Source organism: Osmerus mordax, chromosome 17, assembly GCF_038355195.1.
Source record: "Osmerus mordax isolate fOsmMor3 chromosome 17, fOsmMor3.pri, whole genome shotgun sequence".
NCBI classification, from domain to species: domain Eukaryota; kingdom Metazoa; phylum Chordata; class Actinopteri; order Osmeriformes; family Osmeridae; genus Osmerus; species Osmerus mordax.
In genome coordinates, this window is record NC_090066.1 from 15,495,198 (window position 1) to 15,518,499 (window position 23,302).

Below are 23,302 nucleotides of genomic sequence, written 5' to 3' on the forward strand. Positions count from 1 at the left end.
AAAAACTCTTCACACAACACCACCCCCTGGGGTTATACGTCCAAAATACTGGCAAGGTTTTCTAACAAAGTCTCACATCTCTGTGACCATAAAACCTTCCCTGAGCTAATTCCACAGCCTGAAACTGGGTGGGGGTGGGGTAGGGGTAAAGGTTCTCCCATTTTAGGGAGGGGTGATGGGGGGTTTAAAGAGGAAACGTTACTAGAACAAGCCTGCTCCAGTCACTTCTCAAGCCTAGCAACAAGTAACATTGAGTTTGCATTGACTACTCAGCCTGTGTTGCGTTAATGACAAAGAGCTCACAACAAAAAGAAACCTTAACCAAATATTTTAAAAAGCATTGCAATCAAAACGGAAAAGTGAAGAAATGTTGGTGCTCTAAATCAGGTAGCTGGAGGTCCACTTGTACCCCCAGTCTGACACTTACATTTAGTCATTTAGCAGACGCTCTTATGCAGAGCGACTTACAGTAAGTACAGGGACATTCCCCAGAGGCAAGTAGGGTGAAGTCCCTTGCCCAAGGACACAACGTCAGTTGGCATGACCGGGAATCGAACTGGCAACCTTCGGATTACTAGCCCGATTCCCTCACCGCTCAGCCACCTGACACTTAATCCAGGTGTACGTGCAGCCTAATTCACATTCTGAGAAATGCAATATATATAGTTTACACCAATCAGTCTCACTCTATCCTGGAATTTAGAATTAAAATAGAACTATTTAATACTATAAACGTTAAAATGGTTTGTTTTTATCTAATTACAAGATGGACCTCTTTAGAAACATAAGCACGTAATGCATTTTCAAAAAGTTGTATTTTCCATTCCAGTGGAACTTTGCCTTGCCATACCTATTTTATATGTTAAAGTGCGTAAGTTTCACAACCTTTATAACTGACAATTTAAACACAGAAATGTTAGTAACAATTGGTTACCATATCAACACCTGCTTATGGGGCTTACGACAACAAACACAAAACAATTTGTCGACCAAAGTAAGAAGTAACTGACCTGTTAGGCTGCCATTCACATTTACGCTAAAATAAATAATTTAATACAGTTGAAATCATTTCTTGTGAACATTTACGCTATTCTTCAGTGGCGCAATATCAGCAACCTAGCCTGACGTTGTCATACTCATAATTCTCAGAATACGAGTCTGATACTGCTCCATTGGGCTGTGATTATGGGGCGTGTTTCAACCGAACCCGGAAAAAAAATGCCTCTTCGCTGAATTGGATAGACCTACAACCAATCAGAGCAATGTAGTATGTGACGTATGTTAAGCGACGCATAGTTGTTGTCAACAGAACCCAACTGCACGCACGCTGGAAGAAGTAGAAGAAGAAGGTGAGTATAAACGATTTTTGCCGGTGTTGTAAAAAGAATTTAAGGATACACAGAGTACTTACCAACACCAGGGGCCTGTTCCATAAAGGCCGCTCAAATAAGTTGGACTTAAAGTCCCAAACCAGACTTGAATTAGCTTAACAAGTCAAGCGGGGCTAAAGCGGTTCCATAAAGGCCAATTTCAGCTCACGCAGTCCTACTAATTCAAGTCAGATTTAAGTAGTCAAGCTGATTGCGCATGCACCCTATTCTTAAGCAGCCCGAGAGGTAAAACATGGATCATACAATCCACCACGGCAAAAGCAATGCACACGGCCACGTGACTTCTTCCAGAAAGAACGTTCCCTTTAAGCCTTGTACTATGACAGCTCCCTCATCCACCGCTTCATCGAAATTAAACAACACGCCATGATTGACGTGAACGATAGGCTACGTAGGTCGAGGTCCTTTTTTAGACCTTTACTTCGTTGATTAAAAAACAGACACCCTCTAAACACATGTAAATTAACTTTTTTGACAATGTTTTAAATAAATAGCCTACTATTAATCAATACATTACCCAGTAGCCTAACTTTTTAACATGGTTGTGTCAGGAAAATGGAGGATATAGATGTAGCCTATGGATTTAGGTTTGTTTTGCAATTGTAGACTACTGTTAACAACTATATATCTATGATAATTATACTCGGATAATTTAGATTGAGATAGGCCTATCCCTGATGCCTAAACATTTGAAATCACAAACTAGGCTACGTTTAACGTGGCGTGTATCAAATCATTGTTCATCATCGTTTAATACATTGTTACATACATGTAGGCTATTTAAGTTGCTTTTCTATCAATGTTGAACATATTGAACTGATGAGAATAAGAAAATGAGAATATCCGTGGTAAATCATCGTTTTCCCGTTGGGTCAGTGTTACAGGAAGGTCTGGTTAAGCACCAAGTCACGCTAAGCCTGACAGTTAACCTGCCCCGGACCAGACTAGTTTCGCAGCCTAAGTTGCCATAGTAACCGAGTTTGAACTACGTTGAGCTAGCTTTATGGAACCGAATGAACTACAAATCAGTCAGACTAACTGACATAAGTCTGGCTTATTCGGTAAACTCACTTTATGGAACAGGCCTCAGGCCACATTCTCAACCCAAGCGCTCCTTGGTGACGTGGTTGATTACGTTACTGTTGATCATCTGTCCATCATCGTATAAAGCCCGTCCTGACAATTTGATTGGTACGAACAGCTCTGGGGTCTCATTTATAAAACTGTGCGTAGGATTCTTACTAAAAGTTTACGTACACCCAAAAGCCTAAAATGCCGTACGCCCCAAAAAAATCTGATTTATAAAACCATGCGTACGCACACCTGTAAGCAATGTTCCCTTTATAAATCACAGACTACCCACAAGTGTGCGTACGTGAATCTGCATTTTACCCCGCCCTAAACACGCCCATTTTTAATCATAAATGGTCAATGCAAAGCACCTCATGAATGCTAATCCAGTATATTAATGACCCTGGCATGCGATTGTTTTTTACGGTGAATCATGGCGCATGACAACTTCTCAGACACTGTTAGCCTATTGGCGGAGGCCCGAAAACCACATTATTCGGTGGCCGGAGGATCACCAATAAAAAAAAACAGTGCGAGTGGCGTCAACTGTGCCTGTGATACCGCGAGTCGAGATACAATTTGAAAACAAAAGTGTTTTGTTATTGAACAGTAGTCTATTGAAGTCTGGACTGATAACAAGGACGTAGAGTGTAGCGATTGCGCGGGAGCTTAACGACTGTAATTCCAGTTTTTGACATATGATGATATATGCACAGTATTAAAGAAATATATTTAGTTATACAATGTGTTATGAAGTTATCTAAAGGTAGGATATGTGATGTTATCCTGCAGTCGGGCTCGGGCATCTCCCCCTCCTGCACTCCCGTAGTGGACAATCTGATGGTGAGGCATACAGTGCTGAATTTTGATTAAAAATTTGATTTGGATTGTACAAGGTGTTTATGGAACAATTATCACTCAATACAAGCACAAATAACACTGCTGGATTTATTCTTCATGATAATGAAATTGAGTGAAAAAAAAACGTGTGTGAGGAAAACAAAATATATAATATTACGAGTAATCGTTCTTCCCACATTTACTTTCTGCATCGGTCATCTGCGTCGCCAATTCCAACTGTTTCCAAAATGTGCGTAGGCCTACGGGAGGTTCAGAGTTTACGTGGAGGACCGCACATTCTCCCGTCAAGTATGTTTTTTATAAATCACAACCTTTGCGTGGAAAGTGGCGTATGCACATTTTCAGCCCCGTTTTGTGCGTACGAAAGCTTTATAAATAAGACCCCTGGTGCGGGCATAGTTCCACCCCAACGGAGCAATGCCAGACCGAACTTCCCGACCTCATATGTTGTGGGCGAGGCTAAGTTCGGCTGGCACCCAGGCTAACAGCAACCAGCTATCTAATGTATTTTTGAATGCATGAAAGAATACAAAAATATTTGGGGGGGGACTTTGGACTGCAATGTTGGGTAAACCTTTTAGGGTATTCATTTATTCAAACTTACGACAGAAATTCATATTAGCAGCAGGTTTGTACAATGGTGATACTTTGCAGCTCGATTTATAGATATATTAAATAATATGAATCAATATTCATATTTACATTTACATTTAGTCATTTAGCAGACGCTCTTATCCAGAGCGACTTACAGTAAGTACAGGGACATTCCCCCGAGGCAAGTAGGGTGAAGTGCCTTGCCCAAGGACACAACGTCATTCGGCACAGCCGGGAATCGAACCGGTAACCTTCAGATTACTATCCCGACTCCCTCACCGCTCAGCCATCTGACTCCCTCTCCCTCATATGATTGTAAGGACTGCCCAATTCTTTATTCCATGTTGCCAGCATGTTAAGAAACACGTTTCTTTTTAACCCATGTGGGAAGAAATCATTTAAGTAGAACTGTAAAGAGACATTTGGTGTGTTGTTGAATAATGCACGCCTCTCAACTAATCAGACTAAGGTTGGAACAATTTTATAAATCATTTTTTACAAATTTGCTTGCATTGTGTTGCACTGTTGCAATGTAATATGCTGATTGTTTTGATGATTTCCATGTGGACTGATGTAGCTTAGCAAGCTTGTATATTAACCACATAGTGGCAGCTATTCCAGTCAACTCCGGAATTATTGGCACCCTTGGTAATGATGATTAAAAAGGGTTAAAACAATGTTTAAACAATCTAACCTTTAACTGAAAAAACTTTTTGAAACAAAGAATTACTTTGAACAAAACCATGTGTGTAACAAATATTGACACACCTGCATTTAATATTTTGTACAGCCTTCTTTTGTCAAATAAAAGAGCACCGACTCTTCTAGTGTAACATCTAATAAGGTTGAAGAATACAGAGCAAGGATTCTGACCAATTTCTCCAGATCATACACTATCTTGTAAGGGGGGGGGTCGGTCAGGGGACTGAGATGGCCATGCAGAAGCTTGATTTTGTATTCAGTTGACCATTTTTGTATCAATTTTGATGTGTGTTTAAGATCATTGTCCTGCTGAAAGATCCAACGACAACCCAGTTTCAGTTTCCTGGTAGAGGCAGCCACATTCTGATTTAAAATGTCCTGGTATTTCATGGAGTTCATGGTGCTATGTACACTAACAAGGTTTACAGGGCCCTTAGAGGAAAAACAGCACATTGCAGAACCTCCACCATACTTAAGTGGGGATCACCTCTTTTCAGTACAGCCAATTTTTCATTTTTTTCCCAGAAAACCCACCTTGAGTGCATGTTGCCAAAAAGTACCAAAATAATAATCTGACCATAAAATACAGTTCAAATCAAAGCTCAAGTAGCGTATAGCAAACTACAGGCACTTGAAGGTGAAATCAGGCCCGTAAAGATTACCCCCGCAGCCCCCGCACCGCGGGGGGGCCTCGCAGGGATGGGGGGCCTCGCAGGGATGGGGGGCCTCGCAGGGATGGGGGGCCTCGCAGGGATGGGGGGCCCCCCTTTAAAAAAAATGTTTTATCCAATTTGAATTACATGAGATGTCTTATTGTCTTGTCTGTGTTTCCAGAGTTGATATAAAAATAAAGGAAAGTATATTTAATTGTGCTTTCTTTGTTAGCTAGGTAAGTGACATGACGAAGTTGGTCAGATGGTCACACAGACCGGCGAGCCCGCTGCAAATAGGTAGCTAACTGTAGCGTAGCGTAGGAAAAATGAAACGCACAAATTGCCCAAAAGCGGCATTCAAAACAGAAAATTTCTGAATTAAATGCCAAACTTCCCAAAATTACAAATGTCTTTTTCGACCAGCCGGTGAAGGATGCACTCATCTGCCAGAAGAGACAGGTATTGTACTGTTTGCTATAGCTAACATTACTGTACCACGTAGCTAACGTTAGCCTATACTTTGACAGATGTACTGCTCTGTCTGTGTTGCGCTTCCTAGCGTTAACAGAGCCTCCTTTCCAAGAGCCAGGAAAATTAGCCTTGCTCCTTTATTGACTTCCTATCAAGCTGACAACATTGAAATGGAGTGAAACTACAAAAAAAAGAAAAAGTAGAAAAAGTGCTTAATTATAAAATATATTAGCCTACATAACTGATATTATTAGCAAACATAACGTATGCGACAGTAGTATCGTGCAGTTGCAGCGATTGCGTTTGACTATTTAAACATACAAAAAACATAATCAAAGTTACAATAAGTCATTGTATTTCAGTTATATACATATTATGATCGTGTAAAACGTACAGTCATTGCTTTCTACAAGATTCACACAACAAAAAATGGCTCCATTTATGATTTAGCGAACACGCTAATAATAAAACACAACTCCATACTATCATGTGTGCCTGATGTAGCCACGGCCATCAAATTATTTCTGACAATACCCGTGACTGTCGCAAGCGCTGAAAGGTCATTTTCCAAGCTGAAACTGATCAAAACATATCTCATAAGCTCCATGTCACAAGAGAGGCTGTCAGGTCTGGCCATCCTTAGCATAGAAAATGAATGTGCGCGCAGTTTAGATGTAGAGTGTGGTAAAAGACAGTCTGGTCTGTCAACCATATTGCGCAATCAACTTTTATTTTGAAGGCTCCACAGACACATACAAATGAGGTATTAGCATTTTCAGCTAGCTGTCAGCTACAAGGCTAACGAGCTAATTTCAGAGCCCGTCGAAGCCAGTTCGAGAAATTTGTTTAGAACGAGTGTGGAGGGGGGGGGGGGCTGTCAACGGGGCATGGAAGCTCCTATTGGGTCAAACAAGGTGTCAATCAAAAGGGGAGGGTTCAACGGACATTTTGATGCCTTCATATCGTAAATACTCCGTAAACCGGAGAAAAGAACACTTTTATGTGAACAAGTTGTTTCTTCCGTCGGCTAACTTGCATAATGAAACAAAGGATAATGGCTATTCATGAACGTAAAACATTGTATTTGGACGAATTACTTTACATGGTTAGATACTTTGAACCCTTGGGAATGTACGCAGATCAAGTTTTGATGTGTTGTTTGCATACCTGGACGACACGGAACCTTTGAGAGTAAGTAGAGACGTTTGGCTTTGTAAACAACACCAAAGTGGTGACTGGACAAAGACGTTAACTAAACTTGTTGTTGTGACTCGATCTTGAAATGGTTTACATATCTACAAGCACAAGAATCGTACCTTTCCAATGATTTACATTTACATTTAGTCATTTAGCAGACGCTCTTATCCAGAGCGACTTACAGTAAGTACAGGGACATTCCCCCGAGGCAAGTAGGGTGAAGTGCCTTGCCCAAGGACACAACGTCAGTTTGCATGACCGGGAATCGAACTGGCAACCTTCAGATTACTAGCCCGATTCCCTAACCGCTCAGCCACCTTACTCCCCTATGATGTATAACATGTGCAGTAGTCAAAAATATATATTTATTAACATTTAGTGCGTAGTAACTGGGGGAGGAGGGGGCAGTGTTTCGGGCCCGCGGGCGGGCCTGGTCTAAAAACAGGTTGCCCTAAGAATCGATCCAAGATGGCGCCGATTATGGCTGCCTTGGTTTCTAGGTGTGCTCTGTTTTGTCTTGTTTTGTCTGTTAATTCAGTGTTCTGCCAAGATTTCCGGGGTTCTCTAACAAGAGAAGTACTTCTACTCAGGACTACAACTCCTGTGGATTTGTTTCTGGCTTTCAGCGGCAGATTTAGTGGGAATTCTAGCCAGTGCCGCGCTAGGCTTTGCTCATGCAGTGAAACGCCGTAGAAGGGGAAAGTGAGCGGGAGCGTTAGTTCTGCTTCGCAGACGTGGAATCCGAACAGTGCTTCCAAGTTTTTTCCTCTCCAACGTACGTTCACTGTGCAATAAAATGGACGAACTTCAGCTACTGATGGTGAAAAACATAGACTTTATTTCATCTTCGGTTTTGTGCTTCACGGAGACATGGCTGTGCGATTTGATCCCGGACACTGCATTACATCTGGCTGGCTTTCAACTCGTGAGAGCTGACCGGGACATTGCACTCTCCGGCAAAACCAAAGGCGGTGGTATTTGTTTCTACATCAACAGTGGCTGGTGTGTAGATGTGACAGTGATTCTGCAACATCGTTCTCCGGATCTGGAATAATTTTTTATAAACTGTAAACCTTTTTACTCGCCACGAGAATTTGCGTCACTCATTTTGGTCGGCGTTTACATGGCACCGGGTCCACAGGTTAAAGAGGCCCAACGCATGCTCACCGACCAAATTCTGAGTGTGGAGCGAGCAAACCCGATCTTTTTACTCGCCACGAGAGTTTGCATCATTCATTCTGGTTGGCGTCTACATGCCTCCGCAGGCTAGCGTCAACGAGGCTCAACGTGTGCTCGCCAGCCAGATACTGAGTGTGGAGCATGAAAATCCGGATTCCTTGGTTATTGTGCTAGGCGACTTTAACAAAGGCAATCTCACTCAAGAACTCCCAAAATATAGACAATTCATCAAATGCCCTACCAGAGAAGGAAACACCTTGGATCACTGCTACTCTACAATCAGCAAAGCATACCATGCGGTCCTCCGAGCAGCACTGGGTCACTCTGACCACGCCATGGTCCACCTGATTCCTGCATACAGGCAGAAGCTAAAGCGCTGTAAGCCTGCTGTGAGGACATCAAAACAGTGGACCAGTGAAGCTATGGAGGATCTGCGGGCGTGCTTGGACTGCACTGACTGGGACATGTTCACGACTGCTACCAATAGTCTGGATGAGCTCACAGAGGCTGTGACATCATAACATCAGCTTCTGTGAGGACTGCTGTATACCAACACGCACCAGGGTAAGCTACAACAACGACAAACCCAGGTTTACAGCTAAACTCAGAAGGTTGAGGTCAGAGAAAGAGGCTGCGTTTAGGAGTGGGGACAAAGACAGTTTCAAGGAGTCGAAGAACAGGTTTAGCAAGGCGGTGAGGGAGGCTAAACGACTGTACTCAGAGAGACTAAAACACCAATTCTCTGCAAACGACTCTGCTTCTGTCTGGAGAGGGCTCAGGCAGATTACCAACTACAAGCCCAGAGCCCCCCACTCCACTAACGACTCCCAGAATCAGAAATCAGAAAGGGATTTATTCGCCATGAAAGTTTGCACAGACAAGGAATTTGCTTTGGCAGGAAGGTGCATACAATAAACATATACCTAAAATTTAAATATGTGGACTAACTATACTAAGGGTACATAAACTAGCAGTACTAAGTGGAATAAATATAAGTTGCCGTAAATTACAATATAAAAATACAAATATTACAAAAAATACAAATGTACAAGATACCATGTTGTGGTGCAGTGCAAAAGCAGAGTGTTTTAAGCAATAAGTCATTTGAGTCAGTGTGGTCCCTTGGCCTTGTTGAAGAGGCCAACAGCAGAAGGGAAGAAACTGTTTTTGTGGCGTGAGGTATTGGTCCTGATAGACCGCAGCCTTCTGCCGGAGGGGAGTGACTGAAACAGGGAGTGTCCAGGGTGGGAGGAGTCAGACACAATCTTCCTCGCTCGCCTCAGGGTCCTCGAGGTGTGCAGGTCCTCGAGGGTAGGCAGATTGCAGCCAATCACCTTCTCAGCAGTACGGATGATACGCTGCAGTCTGCTCTTGTCCTTGGCAGTGGCAGCAGCGTACCAGACGGTGATGGAGGAGGTGAGGATGGACTCAATGATGGCTGAGTAGAAGTGCACCATCATTGTCTTTGGCAGGTTGAACTTCTTCAGCTGCCGAAGGAAGTACATCCTCTGTTGTGCTTTCTTGATGAGGGAGCTGATGTTCAGTTCCCACTTGAGGTCCTGGGAGAGGATAGTGCCCAGGAAGCGGAAGGACTCCACAGTGTTGACTGGGGAGTCACACAGGGTGATGGGGGTGAGTGGGGCTGTGTTCCTCCTGAAGTCCACAACCATCTCCACTGTCTTAAGAGCATTGAGCTCTAAGTTGTTCTGGCTGCACCAGGTCACCAGGTTGGCCAACAACCTGAATGAGTTCTACTGCAGATTTGAAAGACAATTGGACAGTCCTGAACTACCCCTTCCCACCCAGGAGGCCTCCCACCTCCCCCCCTCTACAGTGATGACTCTCTCCATTCAGGAGGGTGAAGTTAACAGACTTTTCAAGAGGCAGAATCCCCGCAAAGCAGCTGGGCCGGACTCTGTCTCTCCAGCCACCCTCAAGCACTGCAACAGGACATAATGACTACAGACCCGTCGCCCTGACCTCTGTGGTAATGAAGTCTTTCGAGCGCCTGGTGCTGGCACACCTTAAATCCATCACTGACCCTCTACTGGACCCCCTGCAGTTTGCCTACAGAGCCAACAGATCTGTGGATGTCGCCGTTAACATGGCCCTCCACTTCACCCTACAGCACCTGGACTCCCCAGCATCCTATGCCAGGATCCTGTTTGTGGACTTCAGCTCTGCCTTCAACACCATCATCCCTGCCCTGCATCAGGACAAGCTCTCCCAGCTGAACGTGCCCGACTCCACCTGCAGGTGGATCACAGACTTCCTGTCTGACAGGAAGCAGTGCGTTAAGCTGGGAACACAAGTCTCTGACTCTCGGTCCATCAGCACCGGATCTCCTCAGGGCTGCGTCCTTTCCCCTCTGCTCTTCTCCCTGTACACCAACAGCTGCACCTCCAGTCATCCGTCTGTCAAACTTCTGAAGTTTGCGGACGGCACCACCCTCATTGGGCTCATCTCTGACGGGGATGAGTCTGACTATAGGTGGGAAGCTGACAACCTGGTGTAGCCAGAACAACTTGGAGCTCAATGCTCTTAAGACAGTGGAGATGGTTGTGGACTTCAGGAAGAATACAGCCCCACTCACCCCCATCACCCTGTGCGACTCCCCATTCAACACTGTGGAGTCCTTCCGATTCCTGGGCACCATCCTCTCCCAGGACCTCAAGTGGGAACTGAACATTAGCTCCCTCACCAAAAAAGCACAACAGAGGATGTACTTCCTACGGCAGCTGAAGAAATTCAACCTGCCAAAGACAATGATGGTGCACTTCTACACAGCCATCATTGAGTCCATCCTCACCTCTTCCATCACCGTCTGGTACGCTACTGCCACTGCCACTGCCAAGAGCAGACTGCAGCGTATCATCCGCACTGCTGAGAAGGTGATCGGCTGCAATCTGCCTACCCTCGAGGACCTGCACACCTCGAGGACCCTGAGGCGTGCGAGGAAGATTGTGGCCGACCCCTCCCACCCTGGTCACTCCCTGTTCCAGCTACTCCCCTCTGGCAGAAGGCTGCGGTCCATCAGGACCAAAACCTCACGCCATAAGAACAGTTTCTTTCCATCTGCTACTGGCCTCTTCAACAAGGCCAAGGACTCCCATTGACATTCATTCACTTATTTAACTATTATAAGTCCAACTAATGGCAATTCAGTCCACTTTCTTAGTATCCGATTGCACTATGTTGACCATTCACGCTGTTCATTATTCTTATTTTTATATATATTTTATTTAATATTTAAATTGTTGTATTCTTAGATTGTTTAGTTCTTAGAAATAGTTAAACTTTTGTACTTTTACTTAATTTAAGATCTGTATATGTTTAGTGTTTTGCACCTCCCTGCCACAGTAAATTCCGTGTTTGTATAACATACATGGCGAATAAACCGAATTCTGATTCAAATTCTAAGGGTAGATTTGGGTATTTTCAGGTGAGCATTTTTTACTTCTATAAATATTGTGAAGCTCAACACACTTTTCCCTCATTTGATTTGTATATCATCTTTCAGAATCAGATTTATTCGCCAAGTAAGTTTGCACAAACAAGGAATCTACCATTTTAAATATAAAATGCAGAAAATATAAAAATGTAGTGCAATAAAGTGGTTGCACATGTTAATGTATGAATAAGGGAATATTGTGTGTAACCTCATATTTATACCCATGAAACAAGAAGTAATGGATTATTGCTTGAAAGATCCTAAACACACTGATCAACTTTAAAAAGTGTCTATTATCTATGATCTTATCTATTGTAAAAAGGAAAATAACTTTTTTTGTTCATAAGAATTTCCAGGAGTGCCATTAGTTTGTAACACATGTTTGTATCCAAATGACCCCCAGTCTCAAGAAGGCCTCAGTTTTTGTTGATCAGTTCTCAATGCATTATGGGTGTAGAAGATATTGTAAAGGCCAATGAGAACTCACTATTTTCACGAGAAAGGCCTGAAGTGTAGGGGGTACATCAAGAAAAAATATTGGAACACATAAAATCCAAATTGGCCACAAATAAACTATACGACAGACTAGGATTGTTGGTTCTTTTTAGATGTGTGTTATGTGCATTATTTCAATCAAGTCAATTGTGTTGCCAATAGAAAAAAAAAAGAATGTTTGAACACTTTTTTAATGTATATAGTTTTGCTTGAAAAGCATGGTACAATACAATTTACATCAACAACAAAACATCCTATTAGTTTCAGGTTTAGGCAATCATCATACATACATACGTGTATAAAGCAGCCCAAAATAATAATAGAAAACTAGGCCACACTTAGGGTGACCACCCGTCCTGTTTTGCGTTGTACCGCACAGCATTTTCACCCCTTGTCCCACACGTCGCGGATTGAGAAAATGTCCCGCATTTTCATCAGTCTGTTGGTTTTTAATGATCATATTAAGAAAACGTACATGCGTTCTTTTAAGAAAGCATTTTATTTATTCTTTTTGCGGCATAGTTTTTCACCTATATTTAACAGCGCTTCGTCAGAAGTACAAATACAACAGCCGTTTTTTTTATCCTATTCAATGTATGAAAAGAAAGGAGTAAACACGGTCACTATAGGTTGTGACGGCTGTCAATCAATATGTGGAGCGGTGATTCGTTCCATGTGTTCCTTGTCAGAAAACAAATAGATAAATCGGTAAATAAAAACTTACAAGGCGGCATAATGGCAATAAAAACTAGAACATTTTCTTTTAGTAAAGACCTTTCTAAAAATATAAACGTTTTTGGTTTAATAAATTCTTAATATAAGACTGTCAATTAACTAATTTGAATTCTGTTTTATATTTTATTTGTTCATTATTTATTTTGTTGGATTTTAGTTGGACTTGGTCAGAACTGTTTCAAAAATAGTTGTCTCCATGATGCCTGCTGCCTTTGGGCTCAGACATGTTGAATTTAAATGACATGTAAAATAAAGAGATGTTATGTTACATTGTGGTGTAATGTTTCTGGCAGGTACTAAAGAACAAAGCATAATACAAATGTTTTCATCAAGTTAGACATAACCTGAAACTGTTATATAATGTATGTTTTAGTGTTGGTAACATGATCCACATTGTCCCACAAAAACTTGGTAATCGTCCCATATTTGGTTTGTTAGATGGTGGTCACCACCTTAGCCGCACTAAACATAATATTTTTCCTTTTTTTAATGTATTTTCAGAATTCCATCCATGGAGATATATTTGCCCCTTTTCCCCACCACTTATTCTGCTGAGCATGGATTCAAATGAAGCATTGTGAACCATAATATTCACCCATTCTTTAAATTCTGGCGTGTTCCACAACTTCCAATATTTTAATATAATTCTAGTGGCAGTTTCAAATACCAACCATGATGACCTGGACTACCCTTTTGGATGCATTAGGTAATTGGGTGGGATCACCTAGTAAGCATAACTTTGGTGTTTCAGATCCGTACCACCGGCTTACAATATCCATGGCTTGAGACCAAAATGGCTTGACAAAAACAGTCCCATATGCAATGTAGGAAAGTTCCCTGCTCTGTCTGACACTACACAGGTCATCAGTCATCAGCTTCATTCTGTAAAGTAATGCCGGAGTGAAATAATAACTATGGAGTATCTTATATTGAATTAACTTTCGATTTGTTTCTTGTATATACAAGAAGCAAATTGAAAGTTAAATCCCATCAGGCTGTGTTAATATATTTACCACAGCCTGCTGGGATTTGAAGCCATGTCTCATCAATTTCTATATACAGTAATATGTGGATGTGATATTATCAGACAGTTGAGATAATCTGCCCTGGGGGTAAAAGGTAAGAACAATTGTTCTCAACTTCCATCCAATCTATATGTTCCTTCTAGAGCCAGACATTAGCTAATTTAGCCAATGTGAAGGACATCTGATATAATCTGAAATCCGGGAAGCCCAACCCCCCTTTGTCTTTTGGGGCACTACATTTGCTCAATTTACTTCTCAGCCTCTTCCCTTCACATAACAACTGTTTCATTACACTGTCAATGTATATTAATCAGAATCATCATTATATAATTTATCTGGGAAGCCACAACCATCTTAACATTTATCCTACCCCACAAAGTAAATATAATCTTCTCCAGATTTGTTTTAATCTTTGATAACAATGGAATCAGTTTTAATGTTATCATGTCCTCCAAATTCTGACAGCCTAATTCCTAAATATGTAATTCTAAACTTCTCTACCATAGTAGCCGTACACACTGTTGAAAGAGGCATTACCTCAGATTTGTCCCAATGTATGTATGTATGTATGTATGTATGAGTGCACTCTGGCTATTCATGTAATTGAATAGCCCGAGGGCACTCCACCCTAGCTTTCTCAGCGTCGAAAGAGATTGCTATAGCTGAGGTGTTTTTTCATCGGCATGACTGTCATATACGTTAGTCTAATGCGCTTGCCCATATACTGGGGGTTATACGGAAGTTCGCGGAACGCATAAAAAGTGAGACACACTGTGATCCATTAAACAAACTAAGCAAACTAAGAAGCCTCAATTGCATTGATTCACATGGTCTCAGAAGCGAAAACGGAGTCATAGCAAAGTTCAATCCACCGAAAAACTTTTCCTTCAATAAGCCAGGAAAATGGCTGGAGTGGAAGCAGCGTTTTGTGAGATTCAGAACCGCCACCAAAGCTGGAAAAGAAGATGGCGCCATGCAGTCTGAGAACATTTTCAGTTCATTTGCATTTACTGAAGATGGACATAGAGATTATTTTGTTAGGGTGTTTGGAAAGTTCGATGAGTACTTTGTGCCGAGGAGGCATGTAATACACAAAAGTACATGTTTCCATCTGCGCGTGCAAAGACCGGGAGAGAAAGCGGAGACTTTAAGGGCTTTGTACGAACTGGCAGAGCATTGCGAATTCGATGCGAGCAGAGATGAGAATATCCTCGACTGAATCGTCATTGGAATACTCGACAAAGGTGTCTCACGGAAGTTGCAGCTGACAAAGGACCTGACGCTAGCGCTGACCATAGAGACAGTCAGGCAGTCGGAGGACGTTGCTTCGCAAGTCAGCATGCAAGGAGAGAATGGGGGTGATACAAGAAGTCACTTACGAGCGCAGCAAATACCCCAACCACTATAGTAAGCCAAAAGGGGCAGGGGCGGATCTACCGGGGTGGCATGGGGTGGCAAATGCCACCCTAAAAATAGCCTTGCCACCCCAGCTGCCACCCCAGTTGACAGCTTTGAAAACAAAGAAAAGTTGTGGCTCATCGGACATTTGCGAGAGCGAATTTCTAATATCCGAATGCAAGTAAATGCAGCACGAAAACGACTCCATCCACCCTCCCCACACCGCCACCGAAGTTGCTTTCATTTGAACACAAGGAAGGCGCAAACTGACCATAGAAGGCTTCAACTCCAGGAAGAAATCGTCGGCACGGACAGCAGACCACACCGGAGGAATGAGGTGTTAAGCAATTATCTATTAATGACTAAGAATAATTACAAAAGTGCAGGGCTATAAGGAGTTGCAATGTTACTTTTCCTGTTGAATTGAGGTTAATATCATTAACTTGTGAATTCTTTGGGCAACAAAGCAACAACAAAGATGACTGTGGTAAAGTTAGTTTGAAGTTCGATATTCAACAGATATTCGGAAGCCCAGTATTGTGTTATTTTAACCGGTGTTTAGCACTGCTACGACCGGCCGCTTAGCCAATGCTTTTGGCTGCCAAAACAACGCGTACGTTTAGGGACCGTCAACAAATTACACATTTCAAAAGTTAATAGCTTTTCAACAAAATGAACTAGGAGCGTCAAAATAATGTTAAACTGTTGAAGATGTATGCATTCATGCTGCAAAGCCTTTATTTTGTTAATTTTCATCTCAGGTTATTAAAAAATATTTTATTCTAAATAAATCTTCAAACTTCAATAGCTTTTTGTTCATGTGACCTATAATCCTCAAATTCATTTCAGTGTTCACTGACTATGCATACATGTTGCACAGCCTTTAGTTTTTTCATTTTGATCTCACACACATTTGCCACGGGATGCCACCCCTCAAAATTGCCACCCTCTTGCCACCCCATGAATATTTTTCTAGATCCGCCCCTGACAATGTGGGAAAGCGTGGCACAGTAAAGACGAAAATTGCCCGGCCAGAAAATCAACATGCAATACATGGAAAAAGTCGGACACTGGAGTAGAGTTTGTAGGAGAAGGAAGGCAGTGAGTGAAGTTACAGAGCAAACGGAGCAACAGCAATCATACAGGAGCAGCTCAATAAATTTGAATATCATCAAAAAGTTGATTTATTTCAGTAATTAGATTCAAAAAGTGACACTCCTATATTATAGATTCATTACACATAGACTGATATATTTCAAGTGTTTATTTCTTTTAATTTTGATGATTATAACTGACAGCTAATGAAAACCCAAAATTCAGTATCTCAGAAAATTTGAATATTACTTAAGACCAACAAAAAAAAAGGATTTTTAACACAATGTTTTAACATGAACAACACTCAATACTTGGTCGGGGCTCCTTTTGCATGAATTAATGCAGCAATGCGGCGTGGCATGGCGGCGATCAGTCTGTGGCACTGCTGAGGTGTTATGGAAGCCCAGGTTGCTCTGATAGCGGCCTTCAGCTCTTCTGCGTTGTTGGGTCTAGTGTCTCGCATCTTCCTCTTCACAATACCCCATAGATTCTCTATGGGGTTTAGGTCAGGCAAGTTTGCTGGCCAATCAAGCACAGGGATACCATGGTCCTTAAACCAGGTACTGGTACCTTTGGCAGTGTGTGCAGGTGCCAAGTCCTGCTGGAAAATTAAATCCGCAACTCCATAAAGCTGGTCAGCAGAGCGAAGCATGAAGTGCTCAAAAATTTCCTGGTAGACGGCTGCGCTGACCTTGGACCTGAGAAAACACAGAGGACCAACACCAACAGGTGACATGGCACCCCGAACCATCACTGACTGTGGAAACTTTACACTCGACCTCAAGCAACTTGGATTCTGTGCCTCTCCTCTCTTCCTCCAGACTCTGGGACCTTGATTTCCAAATGAAATGCAAAATGTACTCTGAGAAGAGAACTTTGGACCACTGAGCAACAGTCCAGGGGTCTCATTTATAAAACTGTGCGTAGGATTCTTACTAAAAGTGTGCCTAAAATGGCGTACGCCCCCCAAAAATCTGATTTATAAAACCGTGCATACGCACACCTGTAAGCAATGTTCCCTTTATAAATCACAGATTACCCACAAGTGTGCGTACGTGAATCAGCATTTTACCCCGCCCTGAACACGCCCATTTTTTACCATAAATGGTCAATGCAAAGCACCTCATGAATGCTAATCCAGTATATTAATGAACCTGGCATGCGATTGTTCTTTACGGTGAATCATGGCGACCGGTGCGAAAAAAAACTCTAAAAAGCACAACTTCTCAGACGCTGTTAGCCTATTGGTGGAGGCCAGACATTTGGTGGCCGGTGGATCACCAATAAAAATAGTGCGAGTGGCGTCAACTGTGCCTGTGATACCGAGTCGAGATACAATTTGAAAACAAAAGCGTTTTGTTATGAACAGTAGTAGTCTATTAAAGTCTGGACTGATAACGAGGATGTAGAGTGTAGCGATTGTGCGGGAGCTTAACGACTGTATTTCCAGTCTTTGACATATATTTGCACACTATTAAAGAAATTTATTTAGTTATACGCTATGTTCTGCAGTTATCTAAAGGTAGGATATGTGACGTTATCCTGTATTCCATGCAGTCGGGGCATCTGCACTCCCGTAGTGGACAATCTGATGGTGAGACAGCGCTGAATTTTGATGTAAAATTTGAGTTGGATTGTACAAGGTGTTTATGGAACAATTATAACTCAGTACAAGCGCAAATAACACTGCTGGATGTAATCTTGTCCAAATGTCCATGTCCTGGATACGTCTGTGCATGGTGGCTCTTAAAGCACGGACTCCAGCTGCAGTCCACTCCTTGTGAATCTCCCCCAAATTCTTGAATGGCCTTCATTTCACAATCCTCTCAAGGCTGCGGTTATCCCCGTTGCTTGTGCACCTTTTTCTACCACATTTTTTCCTTCCATTCAACTTTCCATTCATGTGCTTGTACAGCACTCTGTGAACAGACAGCTTCTTTAGCAATGATCTTTTGTGTCTTACCCTCCTTGTGCAGGGTGTCAATGATCGCCTTCTTCCCCATGATTGTGTAGCCTACTGAACCAAACTGAGAGACCATTTAAAGGCTCAGGAAACCTTTGCAAGTGTTTTGAGTTAATTAGCTGATTAGAGTGTGACACCATGAGTCTTCAATATTGAACTTTTTCACAATATTCTAATTTTCAGAGATACTGAATTTTGGGTTTTCATTAGCTGTCGGTTATAATCATCAAAATGTAAATAAATAAACACTTCAAATATATCAGTCTGCGTGTAATGAATCTATATAATATAGGAGTTTCAGTTTTTGAATCGATTTACTGAAATAAATCAACTTTTTGATGATATTCTAATTTATTGAGATGCACCTGTACGTTCTTGGGGCTGTGAGTAAAGTAGGTGGGTCACCAGAGCAATGGGCCGTCGAGTTGCTGGTAGGCTCTACACCAGTGGACTTCAAAATTGACACGGGCCAATGTTAACATCATCCGCGAGGAGACCTACCACTCACTCATCCCCAAAAGACCACTGGAACCTGCAGACATACCACTGGACGGCCCAGGTGGCGAGCTGCAGTGCATAGGACAGATCCAGAGCACTGTGACCTACAACGGAAAGACTCATCCACTCACAGCATATGTCATCCGCAGACGTACTGTCAACAACCTACTCAGCAGGCCGTTGTCTGTGGAAATTAATCTAGTGAGGAGAGTAGATGAAACGGTGTGCGACAGAGGACATCAGCAGGTATATGGCGAGCATGGCACATTAGACTGAACTGGTGAGAATACTGCTGAAAGACAATGCTCAGCCATATTCTGTATACACAGCACGACGGGTACCTCTCCCTATGCTGCAAAAGCTAAAGGAGGAGCTCCAGAGGATGGAAGGAAATGGCATTATCGAGAGGGTGACACAGCCCACGGACTGGTGTGCACCCATGGTGCCAGTCTTGAAGAAGAGCACAGGTAAAGCCTGCATCTGTATTGATCTCAAGAAGCTGAACGAGGCTGTGAAAAGATAACAGTATATCCTGCCTACTACTGATGAGATTAAAACAAAGCTGAGTGGGGCCACTGTCTTCTCTTCGCTCAATGCCACCAGTGGGTTCTTCAAGATACCGTTGCACCCAGACAGCTGTAAGCTCACCATCTTCATTACGCCATTTGGCAGATTCAACTTCAAGCGGCTACCGTTCGGAATCACAAAGCACTGGAAATCTTCTAGAGGAAGATGATGGAGACCCTACAGTGGCTGGAGGGTGTCGAGGTCTTCATGGATGACATTCTGGTCTATGGGGCCACAGAAGAGGAGCATGATGGTCGCCTGGAGAAGGTAATGCAGCGCGTAAAGACAGCTGGTCTAAAGCTCAATCATGAGAAGTGCTCAATCAGGCAGAGTCAGCTGCGATTCCTCGGGCATCTCATTGACCGGTCCTGGATCCGGCCTGACCCTGACAAAGTGGAAGCTATTCGGCAGCTGTCACCACCAGCAGACATGCGAGAGTTGAGAAGGATACTGGGAATGGTGAATTATCTCGGAAGATACATCCCCGCTCTCAACGGTAGGACAGCCGCCGTACGAGCTCCTGAAGGACAAGAATACATGGACATGGAGCCACGCACAACAAACAGCTTTTGAACACATCAAGGAGCTGTTGCCAACTGCACCAGTACTCGCTTTCTACGACTTGAGCAAGCCCACGGCTGTGTCAGCGGATGCAAGTAGTTATGGATTGGGGGGTGTACTCCTTCAGCTCCACGGGGAGCAGTGGAAACCTGTGGCATATTGCTCCAGACGCCTCACTGAAGAAGAAAAACACTACGCCCAAATAGAAAAGGAAGGTCTGGCTGGCGTGTGGGCATGCGAGAAGTTCGACAGATACCTCAATGGACTGGAGCAGTTCAAGCTAAATCACTGACTACAAGCACCTCTCATTAACAGCCGCAGCCTGGACAATGTACCTTTACGATGTCAGCATCTTTTCATGAGGCTCATGAGATTCAATCAAGTGGCAGAGTATGCTCCAGGGAAAATCTTGATCGCTGGACAGCACGTGCGCCGAGACAGACACACACAGTGAGGTGGCATGCTACGTGGCTAGTGTAGTAGAGGGGATCCCTGCGTATACAAGCAAGATGGATGTAATCAGAATGGTGACAGGAGCCGACGCCGAACTGCTGTCTGCTGTTGTGAAGCTCATGAAGAAGGGATGGCCTGAACACTTAAGCAATGTGCCCATGGACGCGAGAGGGTACGTCCAAGTGAAATCAGAGCTATCAAAAAACAATGGCCTTGTCCTCAGAGGAAGCAGGATTGTCATGCCAAGGCCAATGAGAGGTGAGATCCTTCAGAAAATTCACGAAGGGCACCAGGGCTTAGTTAAATGTAGGGACAGAGCATGCTCATCTGTGTGGTGGCCCGGACTCTCTACGGAGATAAACAAGCTTGTGACATCATGTCAGGTGTGCTGTGAACTGAAAAAAACACAACAAAAGAAACCTTTCATCTCCACACCGCTTCCGGAGCAACCCTGGAAGAGAATTGCAATGGACCTTTGTGAGCACAACCACCACAACTACCTGGTGATCTCAGATTACTATTCCAGGTTTCTAGAGATAATGCAGCTGCCCTCGACAACGAGTGCACAAGTTATCCAAAGACTGAAAACAGTTTTCACCAGGTTTGGCATTCCAGATGAGGTGGTGAGCGACAATGGACCCCAATTTTCAAGTGCGGAGTCAGTGTTTCCTTTAGTATTTTTTTTTGCAGTGGGGGCAGGTCTGTCCGAACAACAACCCCCCCCCCCCATATTTTCCGACAGACAAACTATATGACAAACGCTATAGTTAGGCTTGCAAAATGTACTAATGAGGAGGGTAACAAGTAACACTAGCAGGTAGTAACAGTGCTACAAGTGTTATGCTAGGTAACTAGGTAACGGAAGCTAACTAAAGCTAGCTAGCTTCCGTTTAACAAAGGTTTCGTGCGCTGTGGGGACCGTCGGAAATATTTAGAACTCACGCATCTAAAGGTTAATTAGAGTATCTTAATGCAGTGTCAGAGAACTGACAACATAAGTTATACGACTTAAAGTTCTCAAGGATGCACACATGCGATCTCAACTGGCTAGTTATCCTCCGGACAGCGGCAGTCTCTTTTTTCTTTTCTCTCCCTTAAACGCTGAGTGGCGCACGTGCCCGCTGCTGCTCAGTCACTGCTGACAGATGGCCTTTTGTACAGCCCTATTTCTGATACCGTGGCCGCCACGGCAAAATCAACATGGAGGAAACACTGGGAGTTCAAGGAGTGCGTGAGGCAGCTCGACTTCAAGCACTGCACATTCAGCCCTCAACTCCCACAGGGCAATGGGCACGCAGATAGCCGTACAGACGGCAAAGAAAATTCTCAAGCAAGAAGATCCTGTGATGGCTCTGATGAGCTATAGGTCCACTCCCTGCTCCACCACAGGCTTCAGTCCAGCTGAGCTGTTGATCGGGAGGAAAGTCAGAACCACACTCCCCACTCTGGAGAAAAAATCTCCTACCCAGATGGGCCAGCAGAACAGCTGTGAAAGAGAGGGACGGGAGGGAATAGGCTAAACAGGCTCACAACTTCAACCATCGTCATGGAGCCAGGCCCTTACCTGCCCTGCGACCAGAATCAGAATGGTATTTATTTGCCATGAAAGTTTGCACAGACAAGGAATTTGCTTTGGCAGGAAGGTGTATACAATAAACATATAGGAACCTAATATTTAAATATGTGGACTATCTATACTAAGGGTACCTAAACTAGCAGTACTAAGTGGAATTATAATTAAATAAAATATACAATAAGATAAAATATAAGTTGCCGTAATTTACAATATAAAAAAAAAAAAAAAAAAAAATTACAAAAATACAAATGTACAAGATACAATTTTGTAATGCAGTGTGTTTTAAGCAGGAAGTCCTTAGAGTCAGTGTGGACCCTTGGCCTTGTTGAAGAGGCCAACAGCGGAAGGGAAGAAACTGTTTTTGTGGCGTGAGGTATTGGTCCTGATGGACCGCAGCCTTCTGCCGGAGGGGAGTGACTGAAACAGTCCAGGGTGGGAGGAGTCGGCCGCAATCTTCCTCGCTCGCCTCAGGGTCCTCGAGGTGTGCAGGTCCTCGAAGGTAGGCAGATTGCAGCCAATCACCTTAGCAGTGCGGATGATACACTGCAGCCTGCTCTTGTCCTTGGCAGTGGCAGCAGCGTACCAGATGGTGATAGAGGAGGTGAGGATGGACTAAATGATGGCTGAGTAGAACTGCACCTACATTGTCTTTGGCAGGTTGAATTTCTTCCGCTGCCGAAGAAAGTACATCCTCTGTTGTGCTTTCTTGATGAGGGAGCCGATGTTCAGTTCCAACTAGAGGTCCTGGGAGAGGATAGTGACCAGGAAGCGGAAGGACTCCACAGTGTTGACTGGGGAGTCACACAGGGTGATGGGGGTGAGTGGGGCTAGGTTAGGAGATGTTGTATTCTCCAAGTTGGACCATGAAAAGTCATGGTCTTTGACAGCGGGGATCTCAAGAGAGAGCACCACCCCGAGATCCTTCGTCATCAGGTCGCATCATGGAGCAGAGCTGCGGCGCCGTCACCTCCAACCAGTGCCAGTTCCCCAGCCCATCCCAGCAGAGCATGGGGAGATCACAGGGACAGGGACACACTCTGACTGAGCCACCATGTTAGAGACTGTTCCTGTCAGTCAGAGTGTGGCTACACCCACAACCCCTCTACCTGGTCAGACTGTGACCAAATCTGGACGGGTGTGCAAGCAAGTCGAAAGGCTTGACCTGTAGATAAGTGCAGATCATATGGCCTTTGGGTGGGGAGAAGAGAAAAGAAAAGTTGCACTGACATTGATGTGATAATGTTGATTTGTGAAAAAAGAAAGTTGTACAGCCATTGATGTTGATAATGTTTATTTGTTGGTTGATTGAGGAGAGACCAGTGAATGTTGAAATGTCTCCATTTGAGTTTGTTTGAGTTAATCTTGG

The 23,302-nt window shown here is 43.5% G+C and overlaps 1 protein-coding gene across 1 annotated transcript in view; it reads right to left on the bottom strand.

The window, feature by feature from the left end:
• Nucleotides 1–23,302, bottom strand: part of slc38a4 (solute carrier family 38 member 4) — a 105,144-nt gene that overhangs the window by 32,650 nt on the left and 49,192 nt on the right. The gene's annotated exons all lie outside the window — the stretch shown is intronic.